Below are 17,766 nucleotides of genomic sequence, written 5' to 3'. Positions count from 1 at the left end.
CCTGGATTATGCCGCAGTAGAAACAGCAACCCCAACACTAGTGCGGGCTCCTATTACTCACTTCAACTGATGGAGAATGTGCTATGTTTATTTTCTCCAGCTCTTGCTGCTGTGGCTTTTTTGCTATGATGGGATATTACTTGGACTGACCTATAAAACAAACCTTTTTCATCCTAAATTGCTTCTGTTGAGGTATTTTATCACAAGAAGTTGAAACAAAAGCAAGATACCCTGAGGTTGCTTCTCCGCTTCTCACCTCTTTTGCATATGTGCCTCTGATCGCATCTCCAAGTACTTGTCATGTTGTGACAGAGTTAAGAGTATACTAGTCTCTATCAGAATGCCAGTACCATGCCGTTTGGACCTTACAAACACTGGAATCTTGTGCCCAGTAAACCGTTTTATTTGATATTGCTTGTGTGTGTGTGTGTGTGTGTGTGTGTGTGTGTGTGTGAAGAGCACAGTAGCTGACATCCCATGCCATCCTTAGTTGCTCACTATTTTATATTCACTGAATCAGGAGTGCACTGACTTAGTATGGCTGGTCAATGAGCTGTCTCATCCATTTGTCTGCCCGTAATTGCTGGCATTGTTGGCAAGTACCAGCATGCCTAGCTTTTTAATGGCTACTGAACTCAGGTCTTCACACTTGTGCCAAAACACTTTACCAACTAAGCCTTTTCTCCAGCCCCTAACCTATTTTTTTAATCTCTATTTATTTTTCAAATCCACCTTGAAAGCCAGGCATGGTGGTGTACTATGCCATTAGTCCTTCAGAGACAGCGGGATTCCTGTGAGTTTAAGACCAGTATGGTCTACATAGCAAATTCCAGACCAGCCAGGGCTGAACAGCAAGATCCTGTCTCAAAACAAAAACAAAAACAAAAATCAAACCCAACAAATCAGTCTTGGTATTTTGTTATAAAATCACATGATGAACTAAGGCATTGTTTTGCCAAAGGCTGAGAGCTCTGCATGGGCTGGAGCCTTCTTCTTCTTCTTCTTCTTTTTTTTTTTCTTTTTCTTTTGGGTTTTTACGAGACAGGGTTTCTCTGTATTGTTTTGGAGGCTGTTGGTCCAGCCCGGCCTCGAACTCACAGAGATCCACCTGCCTCTGCCTCCCGAGTGCTGGGATTAAAGAAGTGCGCCACCACTGCCCGGCGGGCTGGAGCCTTCTTTTATGTGCTTTTTCACAATATAATTGAACAGTGCCTGAGTCACAACAGGTTCTTATTAAAAGTTGAACCAGCTGCAGGGGGCCAGAGTCATACACCTTTAATCCCAGCACTCGGGAGGCAGAGGCAGGTGGATCTCTGAGAGTTCAAGGCCAGCCTGATCTGCAAAGGGTGTTCCAGGATAGCCTCCAAAGCTACAGAGAAACCCTGTCTGGAAAAACCAAACCAAAAAAAAAAAAGAGTTGAATCAGCTGGGTGAGGTGGTGCACACCTATCACCTAGCACTTGAGGCAGAGATGGTGAATCTCTTTGAGTTTGATGTTAGCCAGGACTACAGAGTAAAACCCTACTCTTAATGAAAAGGGGGGGGGATTAAAATTTTTGTGAATAAACAGATGGATGAATTATCAGTGGCCCGGTGTCATATTCCTATTCGAAGTCTTCAAAAGTTATAAAGTTCCTAATTTTATGCATGATTGGTGTAAGGTTCCTAATTTTGGCTTTTTTCATGTAATTTGAACTCATCTCTGCAGCACTGGCTATGCACAACACCAGGCACAGGCGATTAACACACAGCAAAGTATGAAAGGCCTTCGTCTTATGAAACTTAATACTCTTAGTGGGATACAAAATAGCAGGCAAAGAAACAAACAGAGGCATGAATTCAACAGCCAAAAGTGCAACCCAAGGGGAAAACCAAAGCCTCGCCTACACTCGCCAAGCTGGAGGAGGAGGCTTCGGAGTGGGTGGTGCTTGAACAAAGACTTGAATGGAACTGACGGATGTGTCATGAAAAGCCCTGAGGGGCCGGTTGCCGGCATCTTAATTGCGTTTATATCTCATTGGCTGGCATTGGTCACGTGGTCTTGACCTTGCCTGACCACACATGGCTTGGTTCCAAAGAGAACACAGATCTTCATAAACCATCGAGATCTTTCCAGAGTGTCAGAAAAGAGTGATAACGACAATGACATCACTGTTGAAAGTGACTATTTGTGTCCAAGGATCAGTACATCTAGGGTGGGCTTAAATATATAGGAAGCATTGTTCCAGGCCAAGAGAATGGCAAGTATTCGGCACATCAGAGAAATGGGAAAGACTAAGGTGTGCCTGGGACACAGCGAATGAAAGTTAATGTGCCAGTCCTCGGGGAGGCTACAGCCATGGGATTATGCAAGAAAGTCTACATTTTCCTCTGAACACATTGGAATGCTCTCGGGATTTTAAGAAGGGGAGTCAAATGATTTGGTTTAGATCATTACAATACCTCAAGGTGTTGCCATGATTAATCTGCATTGCTAATTTGACTATATTTAGAACCACCTAAGAGATAGGCTTCTGGACAGTTGCATAGGGTGTTCCCAGAGTCACATAACTTTGTCGATGCCTTTAATTCTAGCCCTCTTGAACGGCAGAAGCAGGAAAATTTGTGTGAGGTCCAGGCTAACCTGGTCTCTATAGCAAATCCCAGGCCTGTCCAGGCTGCCTAGTGAGACCCTGTCTCAAGGAAACAACAACAATGACGAGAGGATGCACATGAGGCGGGACAATCCGCCCTTCGTGCCTTAGTACAGCTGGGTAAGCAATCCATCCGCCCCGCATGCGCATGCGTTAGCACAATGGCATCAGCTGAGCCCCGGGCTGAGTAAAAAGAATGGACTCACTGAACTGCTAACAGCCTGCCTTTCTGTTCTGTTCCCGCCCCCCCTCCTCCATCCCGGATGCAGTGTGAGCAGCCTCCCCACATTGCAACTTCCATTGCTTCTCCACCACAGAGAAAGACAAGTCCTAAAACTGTGAGCAAAAACAAAACATTGCTTCCTTCCTAAAATGTTTGCCCAGGTATTTTGTCATAGTGACCAGAAAGTAACTAAAACTTATGGGAAGACAGGGAAGCCCCTTCAGGAGTCTAGTGACAGACTAAAAGACAAGGGACTTCAAAGACAGGCAAGGTCTTTCTTGCAGCATAGACAGGACTGTGTGGTCAATGGATGTGAAGATGTAGGAAGTAAAGAAATCCTACACTCGTAAAGCATACTAACTTCTTCTTCTTTTTTTTGAAGTGTCGGATGTTTTGTTTGAATTTGTGTTTTGATGCGGGGTTTTGTTATATAGCTAACACTGGCCTCAAGTTGCCATCCTTCTGAGTGCTGACTATAGACCTGTGTCTGTACGGGACTATACCCACATCTTCCAAAATGTCTCGTCCTCATTTTCATCTGTAAACTTAGGGATGCGAGACGATAGACTATGTTATTTTTTTTTCACATAAAATTTCTTTTTATTCTTCAAGAGGCTTCCTGGTTAGCCTAGAACTCACTATATACTTTGAACCCAGAGATCTACCTGCCTCTTCCTCTTAGAACCCACGTGCTCTTCTGAGATCCACCTGCCTCTCCTGAGACCCACCTGCCTCTGCCTCCCCAGCGCTGGGATTGAAGCACTTGCTATCATGCTCAACTCTTCACTGTAAAATCTTTTATACTATAAAGATGTGATTCTGCCTAAGGCACCTTCTATTGGTTCAATAAAAAGTTAAATGGCCAACAGCTAAGCCGGAGACAATTGGCCAGACTTCTGGGGGGGGAGAGAAAGAGAAAGAGAGAGAGAGAGAGAGAGAGAGAGAGAGAGAGAGAGAGAGAGAGAGAGAGAGAGAGAGAGAGAGAGAGAGAGAAACAGGGAGGAGGAGTCTAGGTGTATGATTTCACCAGCAGATTTAGAGCAAGTCAGATGTGCTGTACTAAGAAATAATTGAAGCCACATGGCAGATGTAGATTTAAAAAGTATGAGTTAAATAAGTTATAAAAGCTACTTGGGGAAAAGCCTAAGCTAAGGCCAAGCTTTCAGTCATTTTTGGTGGGCTGATGTTCCAAAGATGGTCCAACAAGAAAGCTTGCTACAATAAACTGGATTAATATAGTCAACGAGACACAGAGAAGGGAGCTGTGGCCAGTCTTAGACTGAATGGTCCTGAGACTATTCCTGAGTTTAGGTTTAAAACTTCACTTTATGATGGAAATCCACAGTGTAGCTCAGTGGCAGAGAGTCTCCCTACTGTGTGCAAGGCCTGGGGTTCAGTGCCCAGTACCACAATAAAAAACAATTTTATAAAGCTCTGTAATGTTTTCAGTTATATGCTAACGTAGGACACTTTCCCGACTTAATACAATTACTTTTGGGTTTTGTTTTGTTTTGTTTTGAGGCAGGGTCTTACTACATGCCTAGGCTGGCTTTACTGACTCAGCTTCCCAGGTGCTGGGCACTGGAATTACAGATTTGAGTCACCAAGCCTGACATTGAACATTTTAATTATATTCTAAACTATATGTTGTGCTGGCTAATTTTATGCCAACTTGACACAGCTAGAGTCATCTGAGAGGAGGGAACCCCCGTTGAAAACATGCCTCCAGAAGATCTGGTTATAAGGAATTTTCTTGATGAGTAACTGATGGGGAGGGCCCAGCTCATTGCGGGTGGTGCATCCCTGGGCTGGTGGTCCTGGGCCCTATAAGAAATCAGTCTGAGTAAGTCATGAGGAACAAGCCTGCAAGCAGCATCCTCCATGGGCTCTGCCTCAGCTCCTGCCTCCAGGTTCCTGCCCTGTGTGAGTTCCTTCCCTCACTGCTTTTGATGATCTGTCAGAGGGAACTGTGAGGGAAATGAACCCTTTCTTCCCCAAGTTGCTTTTGGTCATAATGTTTCATCACAGCAGTAGTAATCCTAACTAAGACATGTTTTCAACTTTATTTTTTGAAATATTAACTTAAGCCTTTCTTGTACATTATTACGTGTATATGTTTCTCTGATATATATATATATCATCCTGGTTTTTCAAGACACGGAGTTTCTCTGTGTAGCCCTAGCTTTCTGGAACTCAGTTTCAGAGTTCCTGCCCCAGAAATCACTTCTCACCACCAACCCCAATACTAGAGAATTAACCTAAGATCTCTTAAGATCTATGTAAGCAAGCATTCTGTCACTGAGCTATGCCAGAAGCCAGCTGTGACTGTTTTGAGTGGCTGTGAAACCTTTAGTAGGTAGTGTCTTAGTTGAAGGAAGCAACTATTAAATGTATGTCTTTGGAAGGGGGGGGATCTCAGCCGCCAGAGGTGAACAGATCTCTGCGGCTGTCTCTTTGCACCACTACAGGTCAAGGCAACAGAGATGATGGACGTGACTGAATCCTTTGAAACTGTGATCACAAATTGATTGTTTTCTTTTTTATGATGATGCACTTGTTACTTTTCTGTTTCTGTGACAAAATACCATGATCAAAGCAATCTATTGACAGAAGAATTTGTTTGGACTTAGGGTTTCAGAGAGAGAGTCCATTAATTATGGTGGGGAAGGCACAGCAGGAGCAAAAAGATGAGACATCACATCCTTCACTACAAGCGCAGAGTGGAGAGAGTTAGCTGGAGGTAAGGAGAGGCTAAAACTCTCCAGGCCCACCCCACCTCCTAACCCTCCTCAAATAGCAACACCAACCGGTTACCAAGAATTCTTTGGGGGGATATCCCCATGCAGGCCACCACACTGATTGCCTCGTATATTTTGTTACCATGAAGAAAAGCTGACTAGCATACGTGCAAAGCTGAGGTAGCATAAACAAGCTGTTTGGTACGTGAACCTCAAATTTATTAGACTTGACTAAATGAGACTATGGTAATATCTGCTTTATTTCACATAGAGTAACTGTATGTGTTTACAGTGCGACCTGAAGCTGACTGTCTTTATATAAAGCAGGATACCAGAGAGCAGCAGCGGGGGCTTGTGAATACAATATGAGACTGCTTGCAGCACTGTTATGATAACTCTTTCCTACCAGACTGGTCCCACAGCTGTGTGAGTCCCAAATGAACACTCAGAGACTTATATTAATTATGAAACTTTTGGCCAATGACTAGGGCTTCTTATTTGCTAGTCATAATTACTAACCCATTTCTATTAATCTAAGTATTTCCACGTGATCTTAACTTACCAGGAAAAGGTACGGGGATCTGTTACTCCTCCAGCATCCTATATGGCAACTGATTCTGCCTACATTTCTCAGAATCCTCCTGGTCTCCTAGTCCCACCTATCATTCTGCCTCTTTGGCCGAACAGTGCTTTATGCATTAACCAATAAGAGAAACATATTTACAGAATGACATCTCCCATCACAGCATTTTATCTATTAATCCACATTTTAAGCAGGGAGACTATAGTGGTTGATTTCAGCTGTCAACTCGATGAGCTCTAGGATCACCTGGAAAATGGTCCTCTACCATTCCTGGAAGAGATTATTTTGGTTAGATGATTTGAGGTTGTAATGTTCACCCTGTGTGGATGGCATCCTTCCATGGATTAAGGTCCCAGACTGAATACAAAGAGCAAAGTGAGCACAAGACTTTGCTACTCTGTTTCCTGAGTGTGCATGCTTCAAGTTCAGTCCTTCAGTGCTTACCCATGGTGACACCCTGGACTCTGCAGCTGTAAGCTGAAAACAGTGCGTTCTCCCTTAACTTGCTGGGTATTTTACTATCGAATCAGGAAAAGTGATGAAGACCTAGTCCTTCCTCCTCTGGTTTCAGCTCCTGCTGGGGAGTAAAACCAGGGTTGGCTGTAAGTTAAACAAGCACTCCACCAATGAGCCACACCCCTGGTTCTATTTATGTCTGTTTTTCTGAAGCATGCTAAGTGCAACTTTCTTATCAGCTGTAGAAAGCAGATAGGCAGAACAGGTCCCACACTGATACATAGAAGTGGTAATGTCTGTTGGTGCTTGCCTATGGGTGCCAGCCTGGTTCTTAGAGTGAGTGAGAACTCTTCTGTAGGGGACAGACTGATCTCATTGTTGTCAAGCTCAGACTGGTTCCATCAACACAGCCTAAGAGACAGGATCGTTCTTCAGTGATATTACAAATGACAGACTAGAGAAGTGTCACGAGACCAACCCTGAGGGAAAAGGAAATTAAGGGAAGGGGACATCCCAAGTGTTAAGATTTTCATGTTTCTTTTGGTTTCTGGAGAAAAGCTTTTTTAACTTTGTGTGTCAGGGTGGGATGTCATGTCTTGCTTTTTAGATTTGGGGTATGTCTTTCTCCCCTAGTTACTGTAATTGTGTGTCTCCTCATCCCTTGCAGAACAGTGTTGCAGCTCTCCTATCTTGCACCAAGTGAATGTTTAAATGTTTTAAATGAACACATCTCTCCTGAACAAGATTCATTACAGCCAGGAGGAGCTCGGTGGAACCGCTGGAGGAGATCTGGTTATTATCCCTGCGGTTTATGCTGGTTGTAGAAATCGCACTAATATTTACATAAAGGGCGTGGCTTGGGGAACAGCAAAGCCTGACTAAAGTGGGAATTTGTAGCCACTACCCACTAATGAAAATAGCTACAGTTCAGTTGTCCTTTCCAAAAGCATAATTAGGCCCTTCACATGACAAGTTATTTTTACGTATTTACTCTTCAGCTACACATTTTTCTTACCTTCCATTTCCTATGTTGAGATGATCACTTTGCAAAAAAAAAGTAAGATAATTAAAAGTTTATGGATTTTTCTTTTAAAATACAAGCATTTCTGGTTTAGATTTTACTAATTAAAACAAAGAAATTCAGTCAGACCTGATGGAACACACCTATAACTATAGCACTAAAAAGGTAGACACAGGATGTCTGAAAGTTTGAAGGCTAGCCTCAGCTACAACAGCATCTGAGCCAGCCTCTGCTCCAGATTTGGTCTCAAAACGCCTAAAAACAAAAACTGGAAAACAAACCCAACTCAAATGAAGCAACAAACAAAATTCCCTATTTTCATGATGGTTACAAGAAAAAAAGGGAATTTCCATATTGTCTTTCGGGTTTGAACAACCGTGTGGCTGCACCGCTTTCAGCGTGTGGGTGAGATGTACGGCATGTGGGCGAGACGTACGGCGTGTGGGTGAGACGTAACCGGAAGAGCTCAGTCACAGCTCTGCCCCAGTCCTCGCAAGTCTCCTATGTAAGTGACAAGGGAGACGCTGGGAAGTGTCCAGCAGGAGGATTGCCTTTTTTCACTTGCGCCCTCCTAGCTCAACAGTTTTCAGAACTTACTCAGGAAGCAGAGCAATGTGGAATTCTAGAGATTCATTGTTACGTGACGAAATGCAGATGTATTCATTTTAACCCAGAAATTCTGATTTAGAGAAATAAGACCCATGTACGTGTTCGGATCTAGATTCAAATCCCTGGGTAGCGATACAAATGTTTACACTCCCACTCTGCTTGTTTTTGCACAATATTCAGTGTTGGATATAAGTCATGCCTCTCAGACCTAAAAATATAAATAAAACACGTCTGCTTCCTGGTTTCCATCAGAGACCATTTCCATCTTTTCCTGTCAGTATTTGTTACTTGCTCACACACTTTTCTACGCAGCAGATAAGACTGCATTGCTGATGTTTGAAAAAAAAAATCAGAGGAGAGAAAAAAATTCAACCTACTTGTTTGGTATTTTTTGCAAGAGTTGGGAAAATTCCATTATTTGGTTTTTAACAGTGAAAACTTTAATCGAGCTGAGCCTAGCATTGCAGATTTGATGGTAGATTTGAACATGGCTTGAAAACTATACTGAGTTGGAACCAGCCCTAATACCTGCTTGTTGCTATGAGGAGGGAGGTGGCATTAATGTACCCCAAGGTAACTGGAAGGCAGCTGCATGCAGGTCCCATCTCCTTTAATTGAGCTTGGACTACAGGCAAGGCACTGATTTAAGCTCATATGTCTTAATATTTCTGATCCTCAAGACACGTGTAAGAAGCACATATTTTATCATGTATTAATTCTTTAATTTATACCGAGTGTCGAACTCTAGTCGAACGCCTTGCAGATGGGACACGAGCAAAGCAACTCTCACTTAAGGTGAACTCCTTCCTGTCTGTGTTTAATTCACCCCCCCTTGCCTAGCTCTGTGACCTTGGGAAGGTTATGTAATCTCTCTGCATTTCAGTTCGCTTATCTGTGGGGCACAGGTGGTAACAGTTCCTACCTTAGCAAGTTGATATGGAGTGATAAGGTGATCTGACTAAGTTAACTTTTGTGAAACAAAGCAGGGCCTGGCAGGTTGCAAGAATTATTCAGGAAGCGCTCACTACCATGCTCCTGTCGGTGCAGTGAATGCATAGACGCTGCCCCATGTGGGGCATGGAGGAGCATGGGGCACATATGTGTGCACTTGTTGTTGTGATGGGTGGCGTAAAGATAAACAAAATGAGTGAAGGGATTAACCCCTAGAAGTGGGTTCACGGGGTTTGCTTTCCCAGGCGGGGTTGAATATCCTTGTGGTGAAGGTGACATTGGGACACAGATCTGATAGAAGTTTCAGCTTGTGTGGCCGGGTAGAGGAAGGACACTCCAGACAGGGACTACACATGTGAAGGACACAGGGCAGGCCAATCTTGAGGAACCCAAGGCACAGCAAGGAGGCCAACATGCCCAAGAAAGGAACAGTGTGAGAGGACAGACGATCGGGTCACAGCAGGAAGAGCTTGTAGACTGTATCGAGAAAGACACACCATCCAGAAGTAGACACGGGAGCCAAGACATGGCCCCGTTACTCAGACAGGTCTGGTTCTTAGGCACCGTTTTTAGAGTCATCAGCCAAGTGGACTTGCTAATTTGAGGCTGGAAGAATGTGGCCAGCACGTCACTTGATGACGTGTGGAGGGGGGAGGTCTGGGATGAACAGGTGGTAGTTTGATAAGCATCCCATGCAACACTTAATGTGCTAAGGTTTACTGCTCAGCCGAGAGTTACTGGGAATTACTGGAGCCTTCAGAAGGTAAGGCCTGGGGGGGGATTTGATCTCTGCTGACATACCGTTGAAAATGATAGTTGGCCTGATGGGCTTGAGGGCACACACCTTTCAGACCAGCACTCAGGGAGGCAAGAGGCAGGCAGATCTCTGAGTTGGAGGCCAGCCTGGACTACAGAATGAGTTCCAGTACAGCCAGAGCCATACAGAGAAACGCTGTCTCTACAAGCAAACAAAAAGAGAAGGATCATGGGAACTTGACCCTTTCTCAACTCTGCTTTCTACTTGCCATGAAGTGAGATTCCCTACATCACTGATACTTGGCCTCATCACAGGCCTAAGCCAACAAGGCTGACTGACCATGGGCTGGAATCTCTGCAGCTCTGAACCAAAAGAAACCAGAAAACAAAGGCTAGTTAGAATCTTTGGTAATAAGCCAGGCATGGTTGTGCACGCCTTTAATCCCATCACTGTTGTGGGTGACCCTGCTTCGGCACTCCTTGGTGGGGGGATGAGGAGGCACCAGTGACTCAGGCACTGGGAGTCAGTGAGCAGCAGAGCTTGCTGCAAACTCCTTGATTAAGGAAGTCAGGCCTGCCTTCGTACCCCCTCCCAAGGTCCCATCATCAGCTCTGGTGGCTGACTCTGCTGCATTGTCCCTTTCTCATTGGTGTCTCTGGGTCAGGTATCTCTTTGTCAGCAGTCTCTGGAAATAGAGGCAGGCTTGGCTCAGGGAGGAAGCGCCTGCTGCAAATGCTCGTGCAGGCTGGCCTGGGCACCTGAGACTTGGGAAGGTTGACTGCAGTTTCTCCTTCGTATCACTCAAGCCGTTTTAGGGCAGTAGGCGGCAAGTCAGTCTCTTTAATTCCATCACTCGGGATGCAGAGGCAGACGGATCTCTGGGAATTTGAGACCAGCCTGGTCTACAAGGTGAGTTCCAGGACAGCCAGGGCTGTTACACAGAGAAGCCTGTCATGAAAAACTGAAGAAGGAGAAGGAGAACATCGGTGCCGCGAGTCCAGATAAGAACCCAGGTGAGAGAGGATGGCGCTGTGAGCATGGGTGATCATCAGGCGGTGAGAGAGAGCTGAGAGTCAGGGTTTAATTTGAGGACAGAGCCAACAGGACTTGCTGAGGCAGTGGGTTTAGGCTATAACAGGAAAAGTCGTGTCAAAAGACTCCTGATTTTGCAGATTCACGGAGCAGAAAGGTGTTATTTAGTGGTCTGACAGAGATGGAATTTACTGTGGTTTGGGGCTGCCCCCACCCTTTCTTTAGATGCACCAGGATAGCCTTCAAGAGTATAGCAAGGTTTTTCCTATTGGTGGTGTTCATTTCCACACTGTAATTCCTGGTGCCTGCCCTGTGGTCTTCTGTGGTTTCTCCGATGATCTCTAGCATTTTGCAAATATTTCCACCCATGGGAATGAATTTTTAACCCACTTTAATTAAAATACAAGCCTGTGTGTACGTCACGTAGCTATTTTAGAAGGGAGAGGGAATGCTTTTAACCAAATTAGTGGAGACTGAAGCGTTCAGAAATCTTTTGTTAACTACTGGCACACAGAACACGGCCTTGCTTTTGTGAGAAGAAATTCTTCTCACTGGGTGGACAGACCTCGAAATTCTGTGACTACTGCTATTTACATGGGCAGAATGAGAGATCACTCCTAGAATGTTTAAAACTAGCGTGTTCTTCAGCCAGGTAAGTATGAGACAAAAACTAGAAAGGTAAAGGCAAAAGGTTTCTTTAAATGCCTGGAATTATGGATATTTTTAAAATTTCTCTTTAGACTTGTTCACAATCAGAGTTCCTAGAAATAAAATTGTGAGTTTTAGAAACAGGTTTTTCCTATGATAACATTGGATTCCCAGACCATGTATACCCCCACACTTTGTTATAAGGACATATGCATTATGGCAGTTTGGATGTAACTGGCCCCCATAATCTCAAAAGAAGTGGTACTATTAGGGTGTGGCTTTGCTGGAGGGGGTATGGCCTTTTTAGAAGTGTGTCACTATGGGGGCAGGCTTTGAGGTTTCCTATGCTCAGGATACTGCCTAGTGTCTCAATCAACTTTCTGTTGCCTGCAAGATTAGGACTCTCGGCTACTATTCCAGCACCACGTCTGCCTGCATGCCACCATACTCCCCGCCATGATGACAATGGACTGAACTTCAGAAACTGTAAGCCAGCCACCCCAATTAATTGTTTTCATTTATAAGAGTTGCCGTGATCATGGTGTATCTTCACAGCAATAAAACCGCTAAGTCATGCATGCTGTTTTAATCTTCTTCCACATACGCTTTGCAGTCTGTCTTCATCTGCTGCTGTAAAACAGCATGACCAAGGCAACTTACGGGAGAGTGTATTTGGGCTTATGGCTCCATAGGAGAAGGGCCATACCAAGATGACAAGGCACAGCCGCAAGCAGCGAGCATGGCAGCAGGGACAGGAACCTGAGGGCTCATGTACTCAAACTGAAGCGTGAAGCGTCGAGAATGGATTGAAAGCAGGATGAGGCTAAGTAATCTCGAAACCTGGCCCAATGCGGTGCTTCCTTCAGCAAAGCTGTCTGCCTAAACCTCGTCTAGCAGCGCTGCTAAACAAGAGCCCAAACATCATAACCTCTGGGGACGTTTCTCACTCAAAGCACCGCACACCCTGAAATGACGTTGTTTGTTGAGTAATTCTGTCTATGTAGCTTAAATTCCCTAAGGCAGGGTCTTTGCCTTTCTTCTTTAATCTACCAGTGCTTAGAAAAGCACCCCAAATAGAGCTATTGCCCAGTATATGTTGTTGGCTGTAGATTTCTCCTCCTATTTATTCTCACTGCCTACCAGCCCCTCATATCCTCTATCCTGCCTAGCTATTGGACATTCATCTCTTTATTAGATAATCAGGTGCTTTATACAGGCAAGTTAACACAGCTTCACAGAGTTAAACAACGTAAAAGAATGCAACACATCATTGCAACAGTAAACAAGTATTCCACAGCATAAATGAATATAACACATCTCCAACCAATATTCCACAATACTTGGAGTGTCAGTGGATCTCCTTAACCACATAGGAAGAATTCCCAGCCTCTTCTCACACATCTTTCATGACTCTAAAGCCATAACTCTGTGGATGACACTGCTACATCCAACTGCTAGCTTGGGGTGAAGCATGGCCTTACTGAATCACTTTTTCCTAATTTTTCCATTGTGGTTGTTTTGTAGGTGCAAGAAATTTCTCAGACTTTTCCTTTTACAAGTCTGAGTTTAGCTGGCTAGAGTCTTTCCCTGGGCACTCCATCCTTAATTCCATCTTGAATCAGTCCTCATTGTGGAACAGTTTCCCTGATATTAAAGCCTTACATCGTGTAGAGAAGTTCTGTAAGACAGAAAATAAACAGTTCAAACTAGATTCAGGAATCTCTTTATTTGCATGAATTACAAGAAAAAATACCTTATCCATTTTCACCAATATTCCCACTTTTCCTTTTATTGATGAATAGTAATCAATTATATATCCCAGATACAATCATTTCTTTCATATATTAAGAATATATTCTCCAATTCAATTATTTTTCTGGAGTTGAAACCAAATAAAAGAAAAAGTTACCATCAGTGGCAGGGTTAGCTTGTCTATTCGCCTCAGCTCATACCCTACAATCCTCCTTAGGAAAGGCACACCATTTGGTAAACTTTCTTGTCGGACTATCTTTGGACCACCAGCCCACAAATAATGTGTTTTGCCATGTAGGAGAGAGATGTATGTATATAGAGGGAAATATGTAGCTTTGTATAAAAAATGTAGCAAGCTCTGTTGGACTATTTGTGAAATGAAGAAGTGATCAAAGTCTCAGATTAGAACAGGTAGCTATATGTTTCAAACAAATTCAGAAAGGCTAAGCTTGTTGTCTTTTTTTTTTTTTGTCCCCCAGAAACACAGAGGGCTATAGGAGCAGGTGTATGCCCCACCCTCCCGCTTGTTCATCTGTGATGAGCTCTTAGGAAGGTCACTTCTTTTGAGAAAAGGTCCTTTCAGAGGAGCTTCTGTTGGGCATTTTCTCAACGTTTCAATGGCTCTCTTCTTCTTGCCCTTTGGTTTTAGGCAGTGTATAAACCCCTTTGTTATTAACCTAAGAGAATTCTCGACTTCTCATAACCCCTCTCCAAACAACTCATGCCAGAAAAACAAAAACTACAATAACAAAACAGTAAACATTGCTGAAATACATTATGATAAAGTCATAAAATGGCACCCTAGCAGCTGCCTTGTTACGAAAAGAAGCAAATCATCTTATTAACAACTAGTAAAAGTAATGAGATAGTGTGTTCTTAGATGTGATAATCATGTATCCTAAGTGTTAGCCTGAGTTCTTCCAGGGCTGAGACTGTGGATATCTCAGGGTTTCTTCTGGGTGCCTAATTGCTTGCTTATTTCTTTTACATTTATTTACTCATCTGTTTTCTGTTGTGTGAGCACATGTGCATGAGTGTGGCACTGCGTGGACATGGGATTGGAGGGGCACGCTGCAGGGTGCAGGGTCCCCTCCTTCCGCCATATGGGTCCCAGGAACCCAGGACATCAGAACGGGTAGGAAGCACTGTTAGAGGTAGAGCCGCCTCGCCTGCTCTTCATAGTCTGAAGTATCCACAGGAAACCATGGAAACAGATTCTGCTTGTCCCCTTTGTCCTCCCCCCCCTCCCTGCCAGCTTCCTACCTTCCTCAGCCTCTACAGTGCTATCACAGGTGTGTGTCACCACGCCTGGTTGTCTCACTGTTTTTCTTAAACTATTATGGGCGGTCCAAAATGGTATCCTTAGGACTTACGATTACACCATAACTTAAAACAAAAAATTTAAACGGGAAGCAGATCTGTGAGCAGGACTTTTTTTTTTTTTTTTTTTTTTTTTGGTTTTTCGAGACAGGGTTTCTCTGTGGCATTGGAGGCTGTCCTGGAACTAGCTTTTGTAGACCAGGCTGGTCTCGAACTCACAGAGATCCTCCTGCCTCTGCCTCCCAAGTGCTGGGATTAAAGGCATGCGCCACCAACGCCCGGCTGAGCAGGACATTTTCTGTCTCTGTTTCTGTTACACAAATTTTTATCTCAAGCAAAATAGCATTTCTTAAAATGGTATTTTTATTTCTTAAAATGAACACTGCATGCCAAAAGAAACTAATATTGCATGTGATAATGAGGTCAACAAGAAAAATAAGGGCGGGGCCACAGTTCCTTAAGTAGAATGTGCAGGGTTTGTAGGTTGGAATTCCTCTTTCAGAGACAGCCAAGCGCATGGCTCATACCTGTAATCTCAGGGCTGAGGCAGAAGGCTTGCCAGTCTGGGTTACATCGTGATGCGCTGTCTCCAAAGAAAGCGAAACAAAGAGCTACAAAGATGAGTCACTGAATCACTGGATAAAGAGCTGCACAAGAATGGAGACCTCTGTGGGAATCCCCAGCACTCATATAACGCCCAGGGGTGTGGCTTGCATCTATGACCAGGAGCCTGGTCAGCAAGCCTTGCTCAGAGCGACCTCCAGTTTTGGTGAGAGAAGTCTCAAAAAATAAGGTGGGGAGCAAAAACAGATACCCGATATTGACCCCTAGCCTCCACACCCTCACAGAGGTGAGCAAAACCCCCGTGTGTGTGTGTGTGTGTGTGTGTGTGTGTGTGTGTACAAATGAAGAGAGAGAGAGAGAGAAGTAACGTGAAGCATATTCAGCACTGTACATAAGACATCCCACAGGAACTCTGGGTCCTTGATGGCCTGAGACTTACTGATGAAGGATTGTATTGGTGGTGACAAACAGAGCTGTGGGAGACAGTGCTAGTTACTTCCTTAATCTCAGCTGCATGTCAAAAAAAAGTAGAATGTGAAACTTAGACCATCCTGCAGACCTGTTAAAGCACATTTGACATTTAGAGCTATGATGAAACTTCAGTTAGTCTATTTCACACACCCAGTCTCCAAATCCACTTCTTGTAGAAAAGTCTCTGATCTTCTGTGTGAACTCTCCTGGGGTCTACTTGAAAGATGGCTGGCGTTTGTCCCACAGGTCTACAGACTATTCTCTTCTGTGGCCCAGATGAAAGCAAATTACTAAACTTCTGCAATTTCCAGGAAATAGCTAGTAGATAGGATTTCCTACCAGACCTGGCTCTTAAAGATTTGTCTTGCTACAGTCTATCTGCCAGGGACAAAGTGCTCCCAAGTAAGTGGCAGCGAGCCATTATCACAAGGAGAGCGAGGGAAGGTGGCACACACTACGAAGGCAGACACAGCGCACACCGCAGGACTCACCACTCATAGTCTGGACACTTCAGTCTCCCTGTCACAAACAGGGCCTTTTGATAGAACTATCTCAGAGTGAGTGCCCGCATTTGCAGGATGCGGTCATGCCTGGCAAGCAAATTCGATCTGTCCCTAGATCAGTAAAGTGTGGCTTGGCACCCCCGGTGATAGCCTGACAAGAAAGCATGGAGACGACCACTCTGATTTGCAGACACCCAGGGCAATGTGATTCACCACTTACACAGGGTAGCTGTGCAGAAATGTCCCATCTTCTGATTGCTGAGTCACTCTGCTCTGTGAGCTTTCAGGAGACGGCACACTCCACTTAGACAATGCCAGACGTCACCTCAGACAGCCCGCGCCAACACTGTCAGCTGGGCTAGCCTGTGCCAGAGCTGTTCTGTTCCTCTTTGCGCCATACGGTCCCAGTGGCTTCAGACTCTGGGCTCCTTTACTCTGAGGGAGCCTGTCCAGCTAACACTCAGGGACTTTAGCACCTGAGGTCCCAAATTCCTCTTCCAAATTTTCTCATGGTAACAATGTTCTTTTCTGACTTTTTTTTTAATGTCTTCAATGTCAGCAAACATTGTTTGAACACCCACTGTGGGAGATGCACAGAGAGGTACAGACCAGAGGTAGTTAGAAGACAAATAAGACAGAGACCTTTCCAGGCATGCTGGCACTTGTCTGTAACTTCAGCATTTGGGAGAGATTCCTTGTGCTTAGGAGCTCACAGTCTAGTGAAGACTACAGTCAGCCAACCACAGTACACGATGTTCTGGTTCTGATACAGGTGAGCACACAGTGGTGTCAACAATGCTCTAGACCTGCATCCTGGAGGAGCAGAGGGGAGGAGCCCTACTGCGCACACTGCTCTCTGAGAATGAGTGCCCTCCTGGAGCAATTGCAGACTCAGGAGGCATGAAAGGAGAACGGGAGATTCTGAAGGGCTTTTCGTATCTAACGGAGCTGAGCATTTCTCCTCGTCTGCCAGCCTTTACCTGGTTTGACCTGGGCACTCGTTGCCAGTCTGTCCACTGTGAGTGCTGCTGCTGCTGGCCCTGCCCCCGCCGCTCCTCTGGCTCTCCCTCCCGTGTGTCAGATGAGGACTCTTCGCATTTGCCCGCCATCCATAAGCCATGCTGTCCAGTCCAGACAGCTGGCTTTGGCTTGGAAGACCGCCTGGCTTGCTTCTCCGCCAGTCCGTTGAGGAGTCCAACATGCCACTTGCTGTCACATGGGCCGCAGGTGTTGTGGATGGGATTGCTATGGGAGCTGATGTAAATGATGTCATTGGGCAAGACGAGACTCAGCATGCCCATGTTGTGTGTCCAAATGCTGGGAAGGTGTTGTAAATAAAGGGAACGAGCACAAACTGATCTCAAACACTGAGCATAAGCAAGGAGCTGTCCTGGACACCAGGTGAAAGTGTCCGTTCTCACAGTAATGCCATCCTTGTGTTAGAAACACATTTTATAGAATGAAGAAATGAGGGCTCAGAGAGACTGACTTATGTAAGGGTTCAC

General features: G+C 44.8%; 1 long non-coding RNA gene across 1 annotated transcript; it reads right to left on the bottom strand.

Moving 5' to 3' along the window:
• Window positions 1-6,627: 6,627 nt before the first annotated feature.
• LOC121133107 lies at window positions 6,628-8,225 on the bottom strand. Its single transcript, XR_005869838.1, has 3 exons — window positions 8,091-8,225; window positions 7,649-7,675; window positions 6,628-6,754 (listed from the first exon to the last, which is right to left on the bottom strand). It is a non-coding gene; the product is annotated as an uncharacterized LOC121133107 (long non-coding RNA).
• Between the last annotated feature and the right edge of the window lie 9,541 nt (window positions 8,226-17,766).

This window comes from Mesocricetus auratus, unplaced genomic scaffold (assembly GCF_017639785.1).
Source record: "Mesocricetus auratus isolate SY011 unplaced genomic scaffold, BCM_Maur_2.0 Super-Scaffold_100020, whole genome shotgun sequence".
NCBI classification, from domain to species: domain Eukaryota; kingdom Metazoa; phylum Chordata; class Mammalia; order Rodentia; family Cricetidae; genus Mesocricetus; species Mesocricetus auratus.
The sequence above is the reverse complement of the archived record's forward strand: the minus strand, read 5'-3'. Positions and strand labels throughout refer to the sequence as shown.